Source organism: Opisthocomus hoazin, chromosome 7, assembly GCF_030867145.1.
Source record: "Opisthocomus hoazin isolate bOpiHoa1 chromosome 7, bOpiHoa1.hap1, whole genome shotgun sequence".
Lineage (NCBI taxonomy): Eukaryota > Metazoa > Chordata > Aves > Opisthocomiformes > Opisthocomidae > Opisthocomus > Opisthocomus hoazin.
The window spans coordinates 12754068-12778245 of record NC_134420.1 but is presented as its reverse complement, the minus strand read 5'-3'; the positions used below and the strand labels follow the sequence as shown (position 1 = coordinate 12778245).

Genomic DNA, 24178 nt, shown 5'->3' with positions numbered 1-24178 from the left:
GGTAGCCTGGGCTGCAGTGACCACGTGCTGGTGGAAATAACGCTACTGAAGGAAATGGGAATAACGAAGAGCATAGTCAGGACCCTAAATTTTAGGAGGGCAAATTTCCAGCTCTTCAAGGAGACAGTCAGAAGGACTCCCTGGGAAACGGTCCTCAGGGACAGGGGAACAGAACAGAGCTGGCAGGTCTTTAAGGATGTATTCCACAGAGCGTAAGAGCTCTCGATCCCCAAGTGTAAGAAGTCAGGTAGAGAAGGGAAGAGACCGGCATGGCTGAGACAAGAGATGCTGGTCAAACTAAGGAAGAAGAGGGAAGTGCACAGGCAGTGGAAGCAGGGACTGGCTTCCTGGGAAGAGTATAGGGAAGCTGCCCGGTTGTCTAGGGATGGGGTCAGGAAAGCCAAGGCACAGCTGGAGCTGAACTTGGCAAGGGATGCGAAAAATAACAAGAAGGGCTTCTACAGGTATGTCAGCCGGAAAAAGATGGTCAAAGAAAGCGTACCCCGGCTCATGAGCGAGACCGGCAAACTGGTAACAGCAGATGAGGAGAAAGCTGAGGTACTCAACAACTGTTTTGCCTCAGTCTTCACTGGCAACATCTCTCCTCACCCTTCCCGAGTTGATGGATGGCATGAAGGAGACCAGGAGGGTAAAATCCCTCCAGCTGTAAGTGAAGACCAGGTTTGGGACCTCCTGAGGAACCTAAATGTACAGAAGTCCATGGGACCTGATGAGATGCATCCCAGAGTCCTGAGGGAACTGGCCAATGTAGTTGCCAAGCCACTCTCCATGATATTTGAAAAGTCATGGCAGTCAGGGGAAGTCCCCAGTGACTGGAAAAAGGGAAACATTGTGCCCCTTTTCAAAAAGGGTAGAAAGGAAGACCCTGGGAACTACCGACCTGTCAGCCTCACCTCTGTGCCTGGGAAGATCATGGAACAGATCCTCCTAGAAGATATGCTAAGGCACATGAAGGCCAGGGAGGTGATTCGAGATAGCCAGCATGGCTTCACCAAGGGCAAGTCCTGCCTGACCAACCTAGTGGCTTTCCATGATGGTGTAACAACAAGGGTGGACAAGGGAAAACCAATGGACGTCATCTATCTGGATTTTTGTAAAGCCTTTGACATGGTCCCCCAACAACATCCTTCTCTCCAAATTGGAGAGCCATGGATTTGATGGGTGGACTGTTCGGTGGATAAGGAATTGGTTGGATGGTCGCAGCCAAAGGGTAGGGTTCAACGGCTCAATGTCTGGATGGAGACCAGTGACAAGTGGAGTCCATCAGGGGTCCGTACTGGGACCGGTGCTGTTCAATATATTTATCAATGACATGGACAGCGACATCGAGTGTACCCTCAGCAAGTTTGCAGATGACACCAAGCTGAGTGGTACGGTTGAGACACCACAAGGACAGGATGCCATCCAGAGGGACCTGGACAAGCTGGAGAGGTGGGCCTGTGTGAACCTCATGAAGTTCAACAAGGCCAAGTGCAAGGTCCTACACCTGGGTCGGGGTAATCCCCGGTATCAATACAGGCTGGGGGATGAAAGGATCGAGAGCAGCCCTGCTGAGAGGGACTTGGGGGTACTGATAAACGAAAGGCTGGACATGAGCCGGCAATGTGCGCTGGCAGCCCAGAGAGCCAACTGTGTCCTGGGCTGCATCAAGAGAAGCATGGCCAGCAGGTCGAGAGAGGTGATTCTGCCCTTCTACTCTGCTCTGGTGAGACCTCACCTGGAGTACTGTGTTCAGCTCTGCAGCCCTCAGCACAAGGACATGGAACTGTTGGAGCGGGTCCAAAGGAGGGCTACAAAAATGATCCGAGGGCTGGAGTACCTCTCCTGTGAGGACAGGCTGAGAGAGTTGGGCTTGTTCAGCCTTGAGAAGAGAAGCCTGGGGGGAGACCTGATTGCAGCCTTTCAGTACTTAAAGGGAGACTGTAGGAAAGATGGGGACAATCTTTTTAGTAGAGACAGCAGTCACAGGACGAGGGGTAATGGTTTTAAACTAAAACAGGGTAGGTTTAGGCTAGATATAAGGAAGAAATTCTTTACAATGAGGGTGGTGAAACACTGGAACGGGTTGCCCAGAGAGGTAGCGGAGGCCCCATCCCCGGAAACATTCAAGACCAGGTTGGACAGGGCTCTGAGCAACCTGATCTAGTTAGCGGTGTCCCTGCTCGCTGCAGGGCGGTTGGACTAGATGACCTCTAGGGGACCCTTCCGACCTAAAACTTTCTATGATTCTATGATTCTATGAGTGGTGGATATAGCAGAAGGCTGTGCTGCCATTCAGCGAGAATTCAGGCTGGAGAGTTGGGCAGAGAGGAACCTGGTGAAGTTCAACAAAGGCAAATGCAGGGTCCTGCACCTGGGGAGGAACAACCCCATGCACCACTACAGGCTTGGGGTGGACCTGCTGGAGAGCAGCTCTGTGGAGAGGGACCTGGGTGTCCTGGTGGACGCCAGGTTAACCATGAGCCAGCAGTGTGCCCTGGTTGCCAAGAAGGCCAATGGGATCCTGGGGTGCATTAAGAAGAGTGTGGCCAGCAGGTCGAGGGAAGTTCTTCCCCTCTGCTCTGCCCTAGTGAGACCCCATCTGGAGTACTGCGTCCAGTTCCGGGCTCCCCAGTTCAAGAAAGATGAGGAACTACTGGAGTCCAGTGGAGGGCTACGAGGATGATTAGGGGACTGGAGCATCTCTCCTATGAGGAAAGGCTGAGGGAGCTGGGCTTGTTCAGCCTGAAGAAGAGAAGGCTGAGAGGGGACCTTAGAAATGCCTATAAATATCTCAAGGGTGGGTTTCAGGAGGATGGGGCCAAACTCTTTTCAGTGGTGCCCAGTGACAGGACAAGGGGCAACGGGCACAAACTGAAGCATAGGAAGTTCTGTCTGAACATGAGGAAGAACTTCTCCCCTCTGAGGGTGACGGAGCACTGGAACAGGCTGCCCAGGGAGGTGGTGGAGTCTTCTTCTCTGGAGATATTCAAGACCCGCCTGGACAAGGTCCTGTGCAGCCTGCTGTAGGAGACCCTGCTTTGGCAGGGGGGTTGGACAAGATGATCCCCAGAGGTCCCTTCCAACCCCTATCATTCTGTGTTTCTGTGATTCTGTGAATTTGAGGAGTATTCTACTTGAAACAGCACATGAGTAATTTCTAAATTTATTCATGAAGTTGGTTGCTTCCCTAACATATTATGGCTTGAATGAGATGAATTAAACATCCATTGTCCATTCACGTGGATGTATAATTTTAATTTATTATAGATAAGGTCCTACAAATGTATATATTTATCTGGTAATGTTTTTGTTGAAGATTTACTTCTAAATTCTACCTGCTGACCACATGCTCTCCTTCCTCATTGTTTTGAAAAGGATTTTGAACTTATCAGGCATTGTGGAAACCTCCAAGTTTTTCACTATCATAAGGCTGCAACTGAGCTGCTTGAAGCATTTGCACCCTAGTCTACAATTTTCCTTCTACTGCTTTAAATACCTCTCCTAAATGTTTTTACTTGGTATGAAACATAGATGACAACTGATCTTTGATTTTGGTTTTAGTTTGAAAACTGAAAGTTCACATGGCCTGGGAAGATGGCAGAAATAAATTATTCTTATCACAGTCTCAGTAAGGTTTGGATTTTCTGCTTTTCTTCTACATTGTTCTGACAAACCCTGTGTTTAATTTGTTTTTGGTTTTTTTTTCCCCAAGAGCAGAGGCTGTATTTCAAGATCTTTGCTGCTGTATAAAAAGAACATTTTTATTTATCATTATTTACTGTCATGAAAGATATTTTATTAAAATATCTTCTCCTTAAAATATAAAACTGAGCCCTCTGAGCACAGACGTTTGTTTTACATCTAGAATGACACCTTTGCTAGCTTACAGTATTTATCCAATGGCTTATTTGTTACACTGTAGTTGATTAGACTTCACCCAACAATACTGAAGTCGTTACTGCTATAAACTCCAGGTGTTTGTGCAATCTCCACCAGGTCACGCATGAAGAGACTAGTGGAGACTGAAACAAGTAAGTGCCGTTTATGTCCCTTTGACAATGCATCTTCATACTTTTAAACAGCTTTACCTGGCAAAGCTGTCTGCTAGGTAAAATTATTTAAGTCAATTTCTCTCAACTTGTTCTTACTGACTACATATATCAATAGGCAGCATGTTTGGACTGCAAGCTCTTCAGGACAGGGACAATATTATTTTCACAATGTCAGGAACAATAATGTTATGATCTTTGTGCCCTACTGTTAATTAAATAAGGAACTCTGTTGCCGAAGATAGATGGGTAAGTATGATCAAAACCGAGCACTCTGCTGTTTCTCCTTCTCCCTCCATTATTTAAGTTGTTTGGATTTGTTTACAAAACAGCAAACCCAAAAAAAGTTCTAAATATACTTTTTTCTTGCAAATGACTGAAGAACAAGCTTGCATCGCTTTCCTTTACCTCAAATAGAAGCAAAGTTGATGAGAACAAAAAGCCATTTCCATTAAAATTTTGACTGCATAATTATTTATGTATAGCTGTCCTAACAATAGTCTTTAATCAAAAGCATCTTTCTGATTGTCTTATATGTCAAAACTGTAAAGACAGAAAAGTACACCTTCATAAAAAATCTCCCTTTTGACACTGCGCACTGAAAGTAAATAACCAGCTTTCACTACTAGACACTAACTTACACATTCTACAGAATTAAGGTAATAAGAAATTTATGTGGAGGGAAGCTCAAATTTTATAATACGTGCTTAGACATTATGGTGGTAATCCTAGATTTAAATAAAATCAATGCAAATTCATGCAGGAATATAGAGGCACATATGCATGTACCGACTGGATGTAGGCCTTTTGCAGCTGAAGCAGAAGAAAAAGAAAAAAATAATGGTGCTTAAAACTTCTTTCACAATTTACATTTTTATATGTAGGTAAAACTACTCAGTCTTTACAGGGAAAAAGAAAGTAAGCATTATCTGCTTACAGAAAAAATGCATACATCTGAGGTCCCATCCACTTCAGTGAAGTGAGCAAGAATTTTGACATTGATTTTAGTGAGAGCTGGATAGGGCCTTAAGTGACTGACCACACGAAAATTACTGTCCTGTTCACAGCTTTGTTCACAGTTCACTGAAAAAAAAAAAGAGGCCTGTCAAGATACTCGTTACAAGAAGGAATACCTGCATTCTCAAATGTTTTGACACTTGTTTTCACAAATTTACCATGGAATGTTGTTATTAAATGTATTATTCTCAATAGCCAGATCCTAAGACTATCATGGTATTTTTGTAATTATTATTAGCTATTGTGCGCAGCTTTTATTCATCTTCTTCCCCTGCCTTAGATATGACTCATTTTCTCCTCTCATTAAAAAAAAAAAAAGTAGGTAAAGAGTGGATTAAGTTTCTCCCTTTGCTGCTTGAGATGGTTACTATCTATCAAACCGCTTCCTTCAGAGAAATACAATCACATATGTCATGAGTGTGTGATAGCACAACTAAAACATCAGTGTAAAAGTGTGTTTTATCAGCTACAAATAAACTGGCTGTAACACCAAGTAGCACTGTCATCAGTCTGGGTTTTTGTTACACTTGCTGTAACATGATTTTATTGCTACAAAAAATCATCTCATGATAGTTATGAACAAGAAAAATATTAGTCTGCTAAACAGCAAGAAAACACACATATAATTCCCTCCTGGGAAAAGAAAAACAACAAAAATATCTATACAACAACAAAAATCAAACCAGACAAAAAACAACCAAAGAAAAAAACCTCTTTGCTATAAAATAAGAGTACTTGATTTCCAAAATCCTACTTAATTGCAATTTCTGCCTTTCTCTATTAGGCTGATACACTGACAAATCCTTACACTGTTATTTTACTTTCAGTTACAAGAACTTAGTTTTGAATGTGCTACAGATCTTGCAATTCAACCTCAGGCTAAAAAAAGAAAAAAAATCAAACAAAAAAAATACACCCCCCCCAAACAACTTCACAGAAAAGAACTCTCTCAGGAAAAATTACTTTACTGTAGTAGGATTCCTTATGCATCTGATGCTTTGCAGCACTGTGTTATTAGCTGACTGTTGAACTCTTGTGGTTCTACTTCACCTCTGGGTTTCATCATTGAAACCCAAATGACGTGAACAGATGTGTGCCAAGGTAATGGTTTTTTGGCTCATTTACTAATACTCTGCTAAGTGGTAATGTCAGGAAGACTATGCACAAGGTGGGAGGGAGGGAGGCAGCAGTAGCAGGGAAGGTAGCTAAGCATTAAATTATTAAAACGTGTTTACTTATCCCATCATGATAGGCTCTATTTACAAATTTACTGAAACTTATAATTGGATAAACTGATGTCTTTCATGTGCCATATGGTACTTGGAAAGCAACAATCTTCGTAACTTCTCAGCTGTAGTTCTACTATTCACTTCTCTACATATTTCACTTAATTATATTATCTCTTAATGAGAATTCTGTACTTTTTCCCCTATGGAGAACACAGCAAGCTCTACCAGTCCTGCTGGTATTCTGGACTTTTACCTGCTTTCGTTACTAGTTAATTTCCTATACAGGAGATAGTTCATTACACTAACTGATACATTAGAGAACACAGATGAGCCTTCCAGCACACAAGCACTTCTCTTGATCTCTGAAAGTCTTCCCTTTTTACATGTATCAGTCTAATAAGAGATAATTGCTGCAAACTTTTTTTTTTGTAAAGTTTTCAATTTGCCTGGCCTTAAGCTTTTGCAGAAGCATTACCATTTTTCACTGTGTGTTGTCGTAACTTTATGGTCTTACAAGTCACACCTTAATGTTTGAAAACAATTTCATTTATAAGTAAAGACCTTGAAAGTGCTTTTCACAGCACATAATAAAACTGTGGTCCATATCTTTAAGTACTAAGTTATCCACAATTGATTTTGTCTTGCTTATTCTTTTTCACAGATGCTAGCTAAGAGAAGATGGAGCTTACTACATTATCACTTTCCCTTCTTCCCCCATTTCCCACCCCTGTATCCTCAAATCTTCTATGTAACTTCAAAGACCTCACTGGTGTAACTGAATCCCTCCATAGCATTCCCCATCAGTCCTAGTCTGCTTTCTCCTGTAGTCTTGGGGAAGAGGAGGAGATACAAGTCTACAATTATTAAACACAGTGCTTCTGAAGCTTATCAGTATTTTTCCAGGTCTTTGTTCCTAGGAGACAGACTCTATCAAATTTATGTAGTATGCATTCTCTTTGGTTTATGAAATTAAATAGCAGTGCAAACACTGCTTTCACACACATATCTATGGTTTTAACTGTGCCAACTTCAAGGTCTTAAGACTCTTCACTTTGTAGCCCTCTCTTTCCCCACTCAGCCATCATCATTTAGTACTCAGTAAGTAGCCTACCCTGCTATATTTGGAAAAAAATCAGACTGTTTAAAAAGGTTCTATTATGACTAATGCTCCCTTGACGTCCATCTAAAGTTCCAAATGTTTGCAAAGACAATTAAAATTACGTTTTTAATAAAAAAGAAATGTCTTTTAGTCCCTCCAGGTGTGACCTCAAAGCTCCATCACGTTTTATCTTCAGACAACTATGCTCACAAATGAGAAAAATGCTGTACAAAAATAATAGAAATTTACAAAGTCCAGATTTGTTAAGCAGGACTAACATACAGAGATGACAAGAACATATTTCTGAAAATCTGTCTTTCTTTTTTTAATATTAAGTCTGCTGTTTCATTTTCTTCACAGGCATTTAGAAACTTGAAAGATCATCTCAGTTTTCTAGAACACGAACTCATGGGCGTGGCTGCAGATAACAAAAATGACACATATAAAGGATAAACACAGATGAGACACAGTAATAAAAAATTACACAAGTTTCTATCGATGTCAGATGAGGAGGATCAGCCCCTTCAGAGGGAAGTTATGAGAGAAAGAAGGGACCAGAACTCCTAACGATGCTTGTTTACATTTCAGCTGGTATTTACAGGTCCCCAGAGGTGTCTTCAGTGTCCTGTGCAGCCGCCAACAATCACAAATTCATGATTCCACAGTGCAATACAAGCGCCTTTGCCAGAATTTAATCCATAACTACACCACCTTTCCACCCTTCCAGAATGCTGAGATCTGCAATAGCTGACAATTCTCTTGTGGATAGCAACTCAAAAGCTAACCTGTTCAACATCCCAGCTCTTTCTGTACATTCAATACAACATAAGAAGTAAAAAGAAAGTTTATAAGAGTTGGGAGAATATCAGATAGCAACACCCATCAAAGCCACCTGCGCACTTCCCCTCCTAAATTCTGGCAAGCATTTTTGAATTTTCCACATTGTTAAGAACAATGCATTCACATGGGCTTTTACAATGAAACAAATATCTGGCCAGTTGTATGTTTAATAAAATTCTATGCTTGTGCTAAGCACTTGTCTGCTCAACCACAGGACTTACAGAGACAAGCAACGACTGCTAAGAAACAGTTAAAAAAAGGGGGGGGAGGGTGAGGGGGCGGGGAAGCAATCTACATACATAAGCCAATAAAATGGCACCCCCCAAATTGGAAGGTATAAATTTTCACTTCAGTTGCATTAGTTGGCAAAGAATTGAACATCCATAATACGCAGTCCTTAGAATTTACCAGATGTGCAATACATCTAGTATGTATACTTTTTGTTGTTCTTTTGCTAGAGTCTTATGCATAAACTTCAGTCAAGTAAAAAAAAAAAACCAACAAAACAAATTGCAAAACAAAACATGGACACAAAGGTTAGCAGGCACATCCCACGGTATTTTGTAAACCATGAGGCAGCACATGCATTAGCAGCCCTTTACATAATACTGTCTAACATTCACATTAATAGAAATGGCAGAATCAGAAGAGAGGCTAAGGCTATGCCATGCCATTAATGCTTTCACAGATGCTTCATAACTGAACTGACAATTCAGTTTCCAAGGTTCATTCCAGGAAAAAAAAAAAGAAAAAAAAAGAAAAAAAACACACCACAAAACCCAACAATCAACAGCCAAACAGACAGCCCCCAAACATACTTTGCTGATTTAAGATGCAACATGGGGTAAGGCACGGGCTGCCACAAGCATACACGCAACATTTGCATCCCATTATTTTCATGCAAACACAACACTTAAAAGAACCAAATGGGTATGGTAGGTCCCATCTTACAATAGATCTAAATTTCTAGGCCTAAAATTCTAAAGCTCAAGCCTTCAGCTTTCCAAACACATCTGACCACTATAAAACAACACCAAAGGGAGCCAATCTCCCAGAAAAACAACCAAATGAGCTCCACTACCCTCCACTACCTCCCTGCACAAAGCTGCTCTTCTTTGGGAGACTTTTCCTTCCCCCTCCGTCACTCACATGTATTAGGCAGGATTTTGTCTTCTGCCTGCCCACGAGAAACCAGACTTACCCTCCCATCCCTCTTCAGAAAACTCTGTCTACGCTACTGATTTGTTGTCCTCTTCTTGCAAAGCTTTCTGCACCTGGGAAACAAAACCATTTAAAGTAGTATTTCTTCAACCAGTCAGCCTCACTCCTCAGACCTGACCTAATGAGGGTGTAAACATAGTCCAGACAAACAATTAACAGACACCACTACTCTGTATATTCCATGCTGCTGGCTCCAGCTTCTTGCCTGTAGAAGTAGCTGCCAGTCACTTCCTATCCTCCAGCATGGGCATGGGCTTAAAGTCACCTTCATGTAAGAAGTTTTGCATTTAGAAAACAGATTTAACAAATTAGTTAGCATTTCATAAGCATAATAATAAGATGGGACATTTAAACATTCAGCATAGAATTTCATCCATTTCCAGGTGCTTTTCCCCCCCTTCATCTGCTCAAGAGTAGGTTTGTATTTTTCAAACAAATACACTATTTGCTTCCAGCATTGCATATAAGATTGTCTGCAATAGCTCTACAAAGTTGACAGAAGTTTGTGAATATGCTAACAAAAAACTTATTATTTTTGCAGTCATGGCAAGACAATGCTACTGTTGCTCATGGGGTACCCAGCTTAGTTCATGTACACCTTCAGTTTTTAGGAGCTGCAGTAAGTTGCCCTACAGCCCACAGTGCTTAACTCCCATGCAAGCCCTTTTCTCACTCAGATTGTAAAGCATCTTGTATTCCTAATCTTGCCTCCAAAATATTGATCCTGTCCATTAAATATAATGTTTTGGTTGTTCTGATGTCACACAGAACACATACTGCATAGAACATACTACATGCATTAGCAAAAAATATATCCTAAATGAGTTAGCAGGCTTAAGTACTATCTAAGCATAGTCCTATCATCTTCACAAGCAAACAGGGTTAGCATTGGCCTTTGAAGGTTTACAGTTTTGAACTGCCAAGATATAGCATACTTGCTGGAGGGTCATTGAATTGGTGTTCTTGCTGAGTCTTCAAACACAGACATGAGAAAATGCTAGAGAAAACATAATAACTGATTTGGCTATCAATAGTCCATAAAAGTCAAGCTTACTGCCACACAGGAAGGTAAGGTAGCCACTGCTCACTGCTCTAGTTATGCATAAACTACCCAGACATTCCAGTACTACACAATTTCAGGTTTATTTTTTTGTTTTTCACAGAATCTCAGGAATAAGAAAAATAATGCAACTTTAAAAATAGATCACTTAAATAACATCAACTTGCCAATTATTCCTCAGTGCTGTACCATCTGCTCAATACTAAACCTCCATTCCTATTTGCAGTGTTGTAAAAAAATGCCATTAAATATGTGAGCTGAGTTACTGGTTAAGAACTTGACTCAAAGGATATAGTAGAATTTACAAACCTTAACCAAGCTCAGAAGTCCATTCGGACAGGCATTGTACAGAACCAAGTACAGACACACCTTCTCACTTTTGGAAATACAGCGATTACAGTAATTTACTATTTCTTCAAAGAAAAGCTGAATGAATGAAAGGCAAAATGCGCCTGCTTGCTTTCTTCCTTCATACGGTTGCTCTGCCTACATTTCACTTGTAAAAGAACCCATAGATAATCCACCATTACCAGTGTCTTCTTTCCAAAATAAATGGAAAATTCCTACCAATGTTGTTTCCAGATCAGAGGTAAAGCACCTGCATAAAACTTTTCTCTTATGAGATATAACGATCTAATCTGTTTGATTTTAGAAAGTTTATTGTAGATAATTAGATACATGGATTTAGGAAAATGCATTACATATAGTTGCTTCCAATTCCAGGAATCCAAGAAATGTATGTTTATAAGTGCCCCTACAAGTGTCTATAAGAAATTACCCACACCACACGCCCCCCCCCCCCGCCTTTTTTTTAATAAAAAAGGTTCAGAATAAATTTGGAGAAGGGAAGGATTTAAAATTCACTCTAACTTGTTCCACAATACAAGAAGCATTTAAACATCCTTGACAGTAAATCCCACTTATTTTATTTTAAACAAAATTTTTGGAACAAAATTCAAGTTGTTAAAACAAGAGCAGCACCTTGGATGTCATCCTTGTTTGCATAATAATAAACTTAACTCTTGCTTGAAAACTACTAAGGAAACACATGGATCATTTCACAGAGAAGTGTCACAAACCAAAGCCCTACAGAGGAAAGTAAAAATAAACAATATCCTCTTCTCTTCACTCATCCCATTAGAATAGTAACAGAATATAAACTAAGCAAGAGAGCAATTGGTCATCCTCATGGAAAAGTCACCAAGAGTCACAACTAAATTCTACAATGTTAAGGTAACAGAAAATATCACAAAACTCTCCCTATAACTTGCTACAAAGCTGAAGTAAAGCTTGCCATGTAAAAATAGACAATGATGTGCAATTTTTATTTTTTTTTTAAAGAGTATACACATTAGAATTTCATTATGCAAGTACAAAACTGCTTGGCAGCCATTTGACGGCAACGTGCCAGGGTTTGGGGCGTGTGGGGGGGAAGCAGAACAGCAAAACACAGGATGTTACATGAAGGATCTGTAGTGCTATGTGCTTGAGTCTAATCAATCAGAATAACTCTGATCTCACAAGGTCATGACTAAAATCAGTACTTGCTGGGTTTGTTTTGTAGATTTAGTACCTACATCTGAAAGCACCAGAGATATGCTCCTTTTGCCATCTACCAGGTATAAGTCAGCTGCTTTCCCACATTTCCTATATGTCAACACTTTTCAGTCACTGGATGATAGATGCATGATCTTGCATTCCTTTTCACCAAGAACACTCCAAACACTCACTACAAGAAGGACTGTCAGCAGGAGCACAAAATGTGCTATTGTTTGCAATGGTGTTCACCACTGTACCTACTGTACCTTGGGAGTTAAGAGCAGTAATTTAAACAAAGGTCATTCATAACTTCAATGTTGTTAAGGTTTGGTCAGTCTCTCATCATCACTCCTGATATCCCTTTTGAGCTACATCTTCTGCAGGAGAGATGCAAGTTTACAGTAGGGTCCCTTCCCACATTTGCACTGCTGGGACTGCCAAGTTGTGAATTCTGTGTTGCTTAAAGCCATTATACAGTCTCAGTCAGTACTCAGAAAAGACAGTATTTCATTAGCAGTTGTCCGAAACAAATTTTTCCTCTTCTGTGCCTTGCGTGGCCCCAAGTCTTCCACACCGTACACCACTTAAAACTCACTACAGAAGTACTTTCTCAGCTCCATGCAATCATCTTCCACCACACTCAACTATCACACTGTCTTCACAGATGTTTATGCCTACCTCTGCTCTACAGCTAGTATTATTCATCTGCATGTTTAACATCAAATCTTTATTATTGAAATAAAATTGAAAAAAATCTCCGCTGATGTTATCTAAAAAAAAAATAGAGATCTTCAGCATTTTGAAACTAAGAATATTTCAGAACTTTTTAAAATATTGTTTTTTAAAAAAACATATTAATTGGGAATACATTTTCCGACCTTTGTTATTCCTACATGACAAACTTTCCCATCCATCAAAGACAAAAACCTCCTATCAGTGACCAAAATATATTGTCTACTTGATTGGATCTGACTCCAACTTTTACACTAATGAGATATTATAACAGTGACAGAAAGAGCAGTCTCATGCTGCTTCAGGAACTAGATACTGGGAAGCACAGTGCTGATATGCAAACTGGGCCCACCTAAGCTATGCAAGCCTTGAAGCAGTGTAACTGCTTATAAAACATCACATAATCCTTGCCAAAGTTCTGATCACAACCAAAATACATACCCTGCTGGGTACTCAGAACAATTCAGGCCTAGTCTGCATCCACCTAAGGTCCCTGCAGCACTTTCTACCCTTTACCGAATTCCACACCAACTGGCCATTTTCTCTTGTGAGGATATATACACAACAACACTCAGAAATGTAAGTCGCTCATATGGCTAATTTGTTTGGATAGTTGCCAGGAATCTAAACTGCTGATTAAACCCCACTGCTTATGTTAAAGGAGTACCTGGCCATCTGAGAAGAGCCAGAATTTTAGCTAAACAGCTTTCAAGCCTAGTTCATTTAATTGAGAGGGAAAAGTGCTTTTAAGATGCAAACAATCTCTTTATGAGTTGTTCCAGTTTCCCATCAATAGGAGTAGGTAAACTTGTGTTACTCATAACAGTGACTTAATAATACTCTCAGTATTCCCTTTTCTAGGGGCAAAAAGAGAATTTACAAAACAGATAGTCTCCTTTTTAGCAGTTCTATTTAATATGTAGAATTACAAATGTTTTGTCTGAATAAACATTGTAACTAATTGTTAAAAAAAGATTCAAAACCAGACACCGAGACGTAACAACATTGCTTTTCAGACTGAAGACAGTAGTAAAATATTTGTCTTTAAGTCAATCATTCAAATTATTAGTTCATCTAAATGGTTTTCGTAATTGTCAGATTTTTTACATGATATAAATGCCCATAAACTCCCTAACGTAGCAGTGTGGTTAGTATTTTATAATAGACATTTGCTCCTCCGCTTGGAAGTCTGCAATTTTGTCTCACATACACTCTTGAGAAGCATTGCAGAATTGGATAAACTAAAGGAAAATGCTGTATCCTACAAAATTCAACAGTTTACCATTTTAGCCAATAAAATTTTAGTTAATATAAGCAAGCAGATTGAAAAAAGGAACTGGAATTAATGCAAGTAATGATTTGACAGGCTAGGACTGTGTTTATATTTAAAAAGAAAAATTTTCCTTAAGAAAACTTACTGATTTGGAGAAGCCTCTGATTTCTATAAATCTGTCCACAAATTCAATACAGCACATCTCAAAAAAAAAGTTTTTAAACATGAGAGTAATATTCACTCTTGTAAATTCTTCCTGTCACTATCTATCTCAGCTCTCCAATAAAGCTACAAAAAAAATAAAAAATCATACTATGGAGTAGCAAATACTACAGAAACTATACTTGAAAACAAAAAACCCACAACAATAAGACATTGTTTCAACAGAAGCTAGATATAACCATGCTGGTCAATCTTGCCTCACAGAAGTAACAGACAAGATAGTCGTAGGACTGATTTTTTTTTTTTTTTTTTAGATGCATGCCTAAAGTTAGTTGATGAGAACACATAAGAGCAATTGTTAAAAAAATACTACTTCCTGACCTTGTAAACAAAAACAGCTAAACATTTTTTTTTCTAGTATTATTCAGACAAAATAACTACACTTTTGCACTGGGCATGCTTTGCATCCAGTCTCATAACTAGACATAAAAGTGGTTTGGAGAGAAAACTAATCAGATTGCAAGTGGTTATAGAATACCCAACAATGTAGACACATTACCATGACCATATTGATTGTATCTAACCTTGAATTTGCTTCTCTGAGACAGGGATTGACCCGATGACATTCCGAGACCCCTTTCATCGTAAACTATTCTGTGATTCTGTGAAGTAAAACGGAAAACATTATATTTATACCTCAATACTGCCCTCTGCTGATGTTTATACTGCTTGATTATTTGCACGTAAAAATTGTGAGGCTATGTTATATGAATGTTTTAACACTTTTCCTTCAAATGAAGGAAGGAAATAATTGAAGAATGTTCTTTATCTCTAATTTTCAAATTAGCACAGTGGGCTGAATCTCTGTGTTTATGGCAGAAAATGTAAGTGACCAATACCTTTACCACGTCAGTTTGGAAAGTGTACCTATAATTAAGGCCAAAGTAGGTCTCTTCTCCCTCATGCCATAAAAGTTTATAATACTTCACAGTAGCATTCAGAGCTACAGAACAACCCTATTCAAAGCACATAAAAAGCTCCAAAGAGAACTATCAGCCTTCCTCGCTAAAGCGACAGCAAGTTCACGCAGGTAACATAAAGGAGAAGATTAAAAATTGTATGACAGAGATACCTCCCAAACCTGGAAGATCAGAAGAACTATTAGCCATTCATCTCCGGCTGTCTGAGATATAGTTTTACATACACAAAACCATGCAAGTGATGGGGAAGAGAACCTAGTAAACTTATTACACTGTTTAGTAAAGAAAGGATTTTGGTGTAATTTTGTCATTAACTCCTGGCAGCTTCTATTTAGGAGGGCAACATCAAAAATGCTTTTAAAACATAGTTAAAATGGACGCATGTAAAAAATAATAATGTAATAATAGCTATTAGAAATCACCATGACTGAACATTTCTGAGGGGAAATAATACAGGTACTTTTATACTGGAGTTAAGATATTAGGAGAAATATTTGCAGAAGTGACATTACCAATCACATGTACATGAACTCAAAGAATTCATGGTTTTCACATCTCCTATGACAGTGTCTAAAAGCCTTTCATAAAGCAGCATCTGTTTACAGGGAACCAAACAGACATGCCATGTCCATTTACATACCCACAGTAAAATACAAATTACCCCAAAGTAAGGTTAAAAGACATCTTTTTCTAAGTATTGCTGAATAACAGCATTAAATATCAGCAAGGGAAATTCAGGCTAAACTTTCTGAAAACCACCAACAGCAAAGTTAAGCAATGAAACTGATCCCCACAAAGGCTCAAGGGTTTCCATCACTACAATTTCAGATTGTATTCCTTGTGTACAGCTCCTGCACAAAATGGCACAGATAAGTTAAGAATGAAGCATATATTTTTAAGATTACATTAGAAAACACAACCACCTGTGGCACTATTAAAAAAAGGACTCAATATTAAAAGTACATCTAACTAAAAAAGTGAGAATGAGGCATACACACCTGTTCTTCCAGATCTGAGTCACACAGCTGTTAAAAGTACCATGTCTACCAATTTTGCCTACATAAGTTGCCTAGTTTCTTGCTTGAGTTGTGCTACCTTTGATTAACACAAAGGATTTATGCCTGAACAATATTTAGTTATTAACTAGTTAAAAGTGGGTTTTTTAAGAAGTTTTATGTTTCCAGCACATTATGAATTACCATACATACACCTTGAAATTGCAAAATAGTCTGCTGAGGTGCAAATAAGATCCTCTCTTTACCCAGTGAGATAATAACCTGAAGGAGTAACTTCTGAAAGTTGCATCTTCCTTCATTTAAATAATCTGATCTGTATGCATGCGTAGTCACTTGACTGATATAAATGAACTTTTACTCATACTTGCAGAGGCAACATAGTTCTGGGAGTTTCTTTACTGGCTTGTGAATCAACAGAATTCCTGACTAAGTTCCAAGAGCAGCTCTATTAGCGGTAATGTGCAAGCCAGAAAGAACACAATTTGACTTTACATCCCAGGCTCAGCTTGCAGATAGACACAGAGTCTTATTTATAAACATACTGCACGGATGACAATTCTAGTAGCAGCGGACTACAAGACACTACCAGTACCACTATTACCCTTTGGCAAATAGAATCAGATCAGGACTCCAGGCAGACATTCACATGCAGCTTACCAAGACAGGCCAAATTCATTCCTCACGCTATTCAGTCCTACTCAATTTGAGGGTGATGGATATTGTTCTATCAAAATGCAAACCCACGAATTTCCAGGCAGTTTGTAGTACTGTAATTCTAGCCCAGTAGCTTGCTACTGCTGTGAACTGTAGCCTAGACTCCAGTAACAACATAGACTGAGATTATTAAATCCCCCATCTCCCTGTATAACCAACTTGCCATACCAGGGAATACCGATTTTAAAAGATGCCTTGAGAAGGGGGAAGGAACGCCTGAAAACTTACAACTGAACATTATTTATATTTTAAATGCTGTTACCTGCTTCTGGGAAATTACAGTTAACAGGTACTTGTTCAGTTAAACTACTTTTAAATAAATATTAATTGCTGCTCATACACCAGCGTTACCCACTTGCCACATGGCTTTAGAAGTTCAGCAAGCAAGTACAATCAGAGCAATATATGGAAATAGGTTCCAAACTATCTAGTGACCCAGAGCCTAGAATACCTCCTCATATCTTAAAACAACTTTTGCTTCTGGCTGATAACGGTTACTGGTTCTCTTCCAGTCTGAGGCCTTAATTCAGGAAGATAGCTAGGAACACACCTAGTCAAGTGAAGAATCAATGGCTTGACTTGCACAGATCAAGTTAATTGTAAACTTAAGTTACACATTGATAGGAGGTATGAAAACAGTCTTCAAGTATGGCATCCATCCACATTACTTCTCAAATAACTGAACAAAATGTTCCTGGCCTTCTAAGAAAAATGTGGAAATAAACACATCAAGTGCTAGACCAAAACACAGAACAGACATTTCTTAAATAAATTAATAGCTAGATACACATTGTGCTATTACACAGGAGTTCTAAAGTAATCTGATTCACGTTTTTCATCCACAATGTAAGATCATAAAAAATAAAGTATTTTCCTTTATTAAGATGCATGGTAAGTCATTATATAGAATAATTGGCATGAAGGTCAAGTTTCAGAAGTTCACTTTTTCCTCTTGGGACGAAATAAATTACAGAAAATATACCTATTTTACAACTAATTACTAGATCAGTAGAATAATAGTTTCCATCTTGAGGGGCAAAAAATTTAAACTTTTTTTTTTTGCCAATAAAAGATATTTTTTCCTCCAGGACCTCAAGTTGTTAGTGTGCCAAATAAAAATTAATGACTTCTATTTAAAATGTAAGAAAGAGATGTTAACAAAACATTAGAGATGGGAAGGGGAGGATAGGAGGAGGGCACAAAGTTATATGAAAATACACTGCTGAGAACATAAAGTAAACCTTAATACAGTCCAATATCTCTGACAATTAATGTGGTTAGCAGTAAACTCTGTTCAACCTGTAGCTATGTATTCCAGCAGTCTTTCTATTAAGGTCAAAGGAAACATCCATGAAATCCAAGTTCATGGATATGTAAATAGCAGAGCTAGGTTACTTACAGTTTATTACTTTAAATGTATACATAATGTATTACATACTATATTGTAGAATATATTATACATTAAATATAACGTACAAATGTGTGTGAGGAAGGGGAAATACATTTCTCTGTATGTACATATACTTTATTTCAAAATATAAATATTTATTTTGACATTCCTTATGTAAAAAAATCGATCTTAAAGGGATGTGGAATAAGCTTTTAATAGCTTTAAATGTTTACTCAGAAAAATATCAAAAAGACAGGTTTCAAAAAAACTACACAGGACCCAAACTTTTGAGCTTGGGTCTCCTGTTTACATCTTAAACTTTACATATTCCAAACATCCACACAGACAGGAACGCCAAAGCATTTGTGAATTAAAATATAAATAATACCCAGTTTCTGCAATATCCATGACGTTCCTTGTCCTCATGCAGACTTTGGATTTTGCTCTCCATGTTTTCAAGCACATTAGAAATAGTCTTTAAATTTTCAGAAGAATTCCATGTTCTGAAAAAGACATTTATGAAAAGGGTTCAGTAGGAAAAAAGAAGGGAGACATAGAAGAAAAGTAAATCATCAGAGAAGAGACTATGGATGTTAGAAACATGAAAATGAATTGCTTCTTCTATTTAATTTCTATGTATAGAAGTCAGTATACATTTTATATTGTAAATCACATTAACCTAAAGGACATTGAAAACAACCAGCCACCCCCAGGAAACAGAGAAAGATTTGTTGACATATTCCCAAAAGCTTTCTTCATCTTCAGGCTGATTCCCAGGCTTCATCCTTCCTGAGAATTTCAGCACAAGTGTTCATTGTTATTTTTGGAACTGACTTCTACACTCAAGTACTTGCTTGTATAATTTATTTTCCTTTCCTTAAACTTTCTGTTAAAAACTTAGTTTTTAGAGAGCATGCACAGATTTCAGAATGAGAAGAGTTGTTTTAACAGTGATAGAAAGCAAGGAGGAGATATTTTAAATGAGATGTAGTCCCTCCACTACTTTCGTAACATTTTCAAAAGTGCAATTATAGTAGCAGAAGACATTGATTTCTGTACCTATTGTGTAACATTTTCTTACCTTCGATTTTCAGTACACAAATAATATTCAATTCAATATGGAGAGCATGTTTTATTTGAAGCATTTTATGAAAAGTAACTATTATTTTATGTCAAAGTACCTGTCAAAAAACATTTTATTAAAAATAATTATCAAAAAGACTAGAGGATGATGGAGATGGTAAATTTTCAATGTTCTTGGGTTGGCTACTTATATCTCTGTTAAAACATTAGGTAATTTTGATCTTTGTGTTGAGCAATTTTGTTTCAGAGAACATGGTATCAGAAGTCAGGAGTCCTCCTGGAAGAAAGCTTTGGCAAAAGGCAATTAGTGTAGCCTCCATCTCAACTTTGGCTCTGTTCAAGTACACGCTTTTGTAAAACTAAGTATTTTAAAAGGAGACACAATACAGAATGGCACAATTCCTGAAGTTCATTCTAAATTAAGAGAAAATTCATCTGTCTTTAGGTGTAAATCTGATTACAATCTTTAACACACTAATCCTTCCTAACAAACAATCTGTACTAGAAATCGGTGATACAGTCATTCTTTACATTTCAGCACTGCAATTTCATCTGATACTTCTACAGTCTTTTGTATAATCCTCACTTGTCCTATTAGTTGCTGACACGCATTTTAAATCTGTAATGCTATTGCATAATCCCTGAAAAAGCCTTCACCAGAAAGAGAAGTGGGGGGAAAAAAAAATCTGCCTTTGCACTAAAAAATTAACTTTATAGAACTGCACTTGTACTGCTAACTTTTTATGGTACTACTCATTTTCCATTAGCCCCAGAGAGTACCAGGATCTGCATCCACAGGAAAATAGACAGAAATGCTTCCCTACACCCCACATGAAGAAGGATACTGAAAAGAAGTGCAGCTACAGTCTCGGCTCCTCAATACGCCTGAGTACAGAGATGTTACAGTTTATGCAACCCAGGCAAACTACAACCTATGATATAGTAAATAGAATTAGACCTGTACAAAACCAAAATGCTTGGCACGCTAGTGCTAAGTAAGAGTAGTAGTTTTAAGTCTCACAGAATATACTAGAGTGTTTAGACCAAGACTAGTGTTACACCATTTTTTGTGAAGTTATTTATACCTTTCAGGTCTGCTGGGCACAGGAGAAGTTTTTAATACTAGATGCTGATGTTAGAAATTAAAATTCAAATTACTTCACATTTAGTGTTTCTGATGCTAGAAATTCAAAAAAGCATATAGTTAATAGAAATTATAGTGCTAATAAAGGCTAGCAATCAGTTAATTGACAAATATAGATTTGAAAGAAATCAGTAGTACAGTTAAGCATGAAGCATAAGCATCTCACAGTTTTGTAGCTTAAAAACAAGCATTCTCTCTCCATCTTCAAATACACAACTTGCTTGCAAAACACAAACTATCACAGACACTTCTTAACGCTTTTGCTTGCAAAACAATTAGATTTAGGTGACTACCTAACTCAGTAGGACACAATTATATTTGTCAGATAAATAAGGCAAATACAATCATGTGAAGAAGTGTGAACAACAACAAAAGATACTGATCCTAGCATGTAAAACAATACAGTTGTTAGTAGCTATGCAAAATGATTCTTGCTCTATGTTACTCTTACGGCTTTGTCTGTTTTGTAGGAAAAGTATACCCATAGTATTGCTCGAAATACATTTAACAGAGCCTGCATCAGCATTCCTTACCAGCATGACAAAAATTCCTAACTCCTTACTGTAGCAAGTTTGTGATGCACTGCTAATCTGACAGCCTCTAGAACTAGTACAATATTAAACTATCTAGCAAAATAATTTCTATACCTATTAACTCCATTTTAGCACTTTCTAAACCAAACAATCCAGCATTTTACTAAACCTGCTTACCATCTCTTCAAGATACACATACCATGTCAGGGCCTTAAGTGCAATAATAAGCTTTCATGGCCCTGACCATTCCCACCCAGTGCATCCTGCCACACCGCCACCTACAGCTCAGTCCCGGCCTGAGTTACACTGTAAAATCACTGGTCCCTAGCTCAGTCACAACTAGGTCCTTACCTAGCCATTGATATCCTCCTGATCTGGACCTTTGCCTGATTTCTACCTTGACCTTGGATTTGCCTTGCCAGTAAGGACCGCCAGACTGTCTTAGACCCTGCCGCACTGTGGACTTGCCTGGTGTCTGCCCTGCTGGGTTCCCTCCCTGAGGCACAGCACAGAGCTCTTCAAAACGCCAGTGTAGGATCTCTTTTTTTCACAGCTGACAATGGGAAGGTCAACAGATGACTACTGGAGTGATGGTTCACACTCTTAGAATGGAATTAGTTTGCACTCTGAAGATTTCTGAATGCACACCTATTTTTAATCTAAAAAAAACCCTGAAGAAAAAAAGTTTTTTATTCTAACAATCAAAAGCAAAGACACTTTGCTACTAACATACCTTGCTCTGACCACCCAACTGTTCTAAATGGAGGCTTATTTATTTAAGCATACACACCTCAAACATAAACAGTAATTTGCTTGCAAAGAGCAGCAGTCAGGTAGGTCGAGGACTTTTCAATCATGATATTAAAGCAGCTTAGTAAAGGTCAATTTTCATTCCTGAAAAAGGCTTATATGTAGTAATAAGGTTTTTACTTATTATTTTTCCCTGTATATAACATATCACAAGTGGATGTTCAATTTGCTATGGATCACTTTCTATTTATATCACTATTTCTGATATTGATAACAATCCAAGTTTAAAAGTACTTAAAATTTTCAATGAAATAACAAAAGACAGCAAGATAAAACAAGTCTCTATTCTTCAAATGTTTCTAAGCACTCCGAAAGTAAAACAAACCTCTTTTCACTAGGACAATATTTTATACATTAAAGAGGTTCTTACGTACCCAATAATGATTTACTGTTATCAGTGTATATGGAAAAAAGGAGTCTTCCTGCTTCAAACAATATAAAAGTCAATAGTTTGCATAGTATAGTAATAAATTTTTGAACAACTTAAAATGTTTCTAGTAGGTTTATACCAGGAAGGAAGAATTGTTTTCTCTCTTTAACTTTGGTTTAATATTCTTAAGGCCTTACCCGATAAAATCTTTCATTTAAACTATTTTTTTTTCCATGAGGAAAGCTGGCTTACTACAGTCACTAACTAGTGAAGAATCACCTTGGGAACAGACTGCCTTTTTGGTCCAAATTGCTTCAACTTTAATTATCTAAAACGTAGTTTATTTGTGAGAAATCAGCCTATAAATCAGAAAATTAAGCTTAGGAGCTCTAGTCTAATTAGCATCTCACTCTGCATAATATTGGTTTTGGCATGTTTTTAATGAAAAAACCCTCACACTTTCACTCCTATTAATTGCAACGTAACGTCACTTTCCTGCCACTTGCAGAAGTTTCTCTGCAAAAGGTATTTATGGCACATACCTACTCAAAGATCTATCCGAGTAGGAGAAGTACTAGTTACACTTCATTGGACCTGGTAACTCAGTTCAGAATAATTATTGCATAAATAAAAATCAAAAGTTGAGATTCAAAATGTTAACCAAGTAAAAATACTACTTGCTTTGTCTTCAGAGAACAGGTGACACGGCAAGTAAGCTAGTTGTTACTACTATAACATATACTACTATACTCATTCACAACTATTTTTTTAAATCAAATTTAGTAATTCAATGCTTTGTAGTTGTGACTACCAGTTCAGTCAAAATTCCGTACTCTGTAGACAGGTAGCTATAGGACAAAATCAAGATTGCTTTAGGGTTTAATAGGCCATGTAAGTAGTATGTCACAGGTTTATTTTTTTTAAATCATCTTCGTAAAAATGTGCCAGAGGATCTTTCAGTCTTGCTATCCTTTCTTTTTCCTTGGTACAGCTGCAAAAATAACTAAGATTGGTAATATGTTACTATGCATGCTGTGTTTTATCCAAATACATCAGTGTATCTGCCATCATAATTGGAAAAAAAAAATTAGGAACACAATTTTGTCATTTCCTCTTTACTTATGTACCTCCATGTGGCTGAATGCCCCACACAAACCAAGTCCCAGAATCTGGGCCTAGGCTCACGATTCAGCTTTTTATCAGATGCAGTATTTATAATTAAAAACACTTAGATAATTTGAAAATAGTTGGCCAAGCTGTGGCTAAAAAACTGTAAATATGCATTAACAATGTTACACCACATAAGCTGGTCAGATAATATGTATTTGGATTTACACATCATTTGTTTTTCCACAAAGACAGGGAAAACCCACACATTTTAATGCATTTGGTTGGAAATCTTTAACAATTTTAAAAGGACACGAGGAGAGGCATAGCCTAAGGGCGTCATGGTCTCAAGACCAGAGAACAGCCAGATGCAAATCTATTCAATTTATCAGTGCACACGTGTACAAATAAACAGCATTATCTCTTGGTATTATATATTTCTGTAGGCAAGTATGCAATATATCTGTATAAATTAGTGGGACTAATACCTGTCTGCAAGTCCCAAATAAGCCTTCACTCTGTCCTGAAGAGACTGCTCACGTTTTAAAAGGCCACCACAGGGAAGACCGCTGTGAGCAGCCGCCCAGCCGGTCACACAGCGCAACACGTAGTGCTCCAGCCTGGGGCGGGGACAGGGCGGGCTCCCGGCCCCGGTGCCCCGGCCTAGCCCGCCAGTGCCTCGCCGCTCGCTGAGGGGCGCCCGCGAGGCCGCCGTTGCCGCAGCAACAGGGCCGCGCGCGCCCGGCCTCGAAGGCCACCCTCCCTCTTCCTCACACAGGGCCGCGAGGCGGCCATCGAGGCTCGTGC

General features: G+C 38.4%; 1 protein-coding gene across 6 annotated transcripts in view; it reads right to left on the bottom strand.

The window, feature by feature from the left end:
* The window catches only part of IRAG1 (inositol 1,4,5-triphosphate receptor associated 1), a 121333-nt gene extending 97190 nt beyond the window's left edge, over window positions 1–24143 (bottom strand). For 5 of the 6 annotated variants that reach the window (XM_075426473.1, XM_075426467.1, XM_075426471.1 and 2 more), the window contains exons 1-3: window positions 23860–24143; window positions 18713–18827; window positions 14809–14886 (exon numbers count right to left, since the gene is read on the bottom strand). The gene's annotated coding sequence lies outside the window, so the exon portion shown is untranslated. The remainder of the gene's footprint in view (window positions 1–14808; window positions 14887–18712; window positions 18828–23859) is intronic. The other variant, XM_075426469.1, reaches the window with a different exon arrangement.
* Between the last annotated feature and the right edge of the window lie 35 nt (window positions 24144–24178).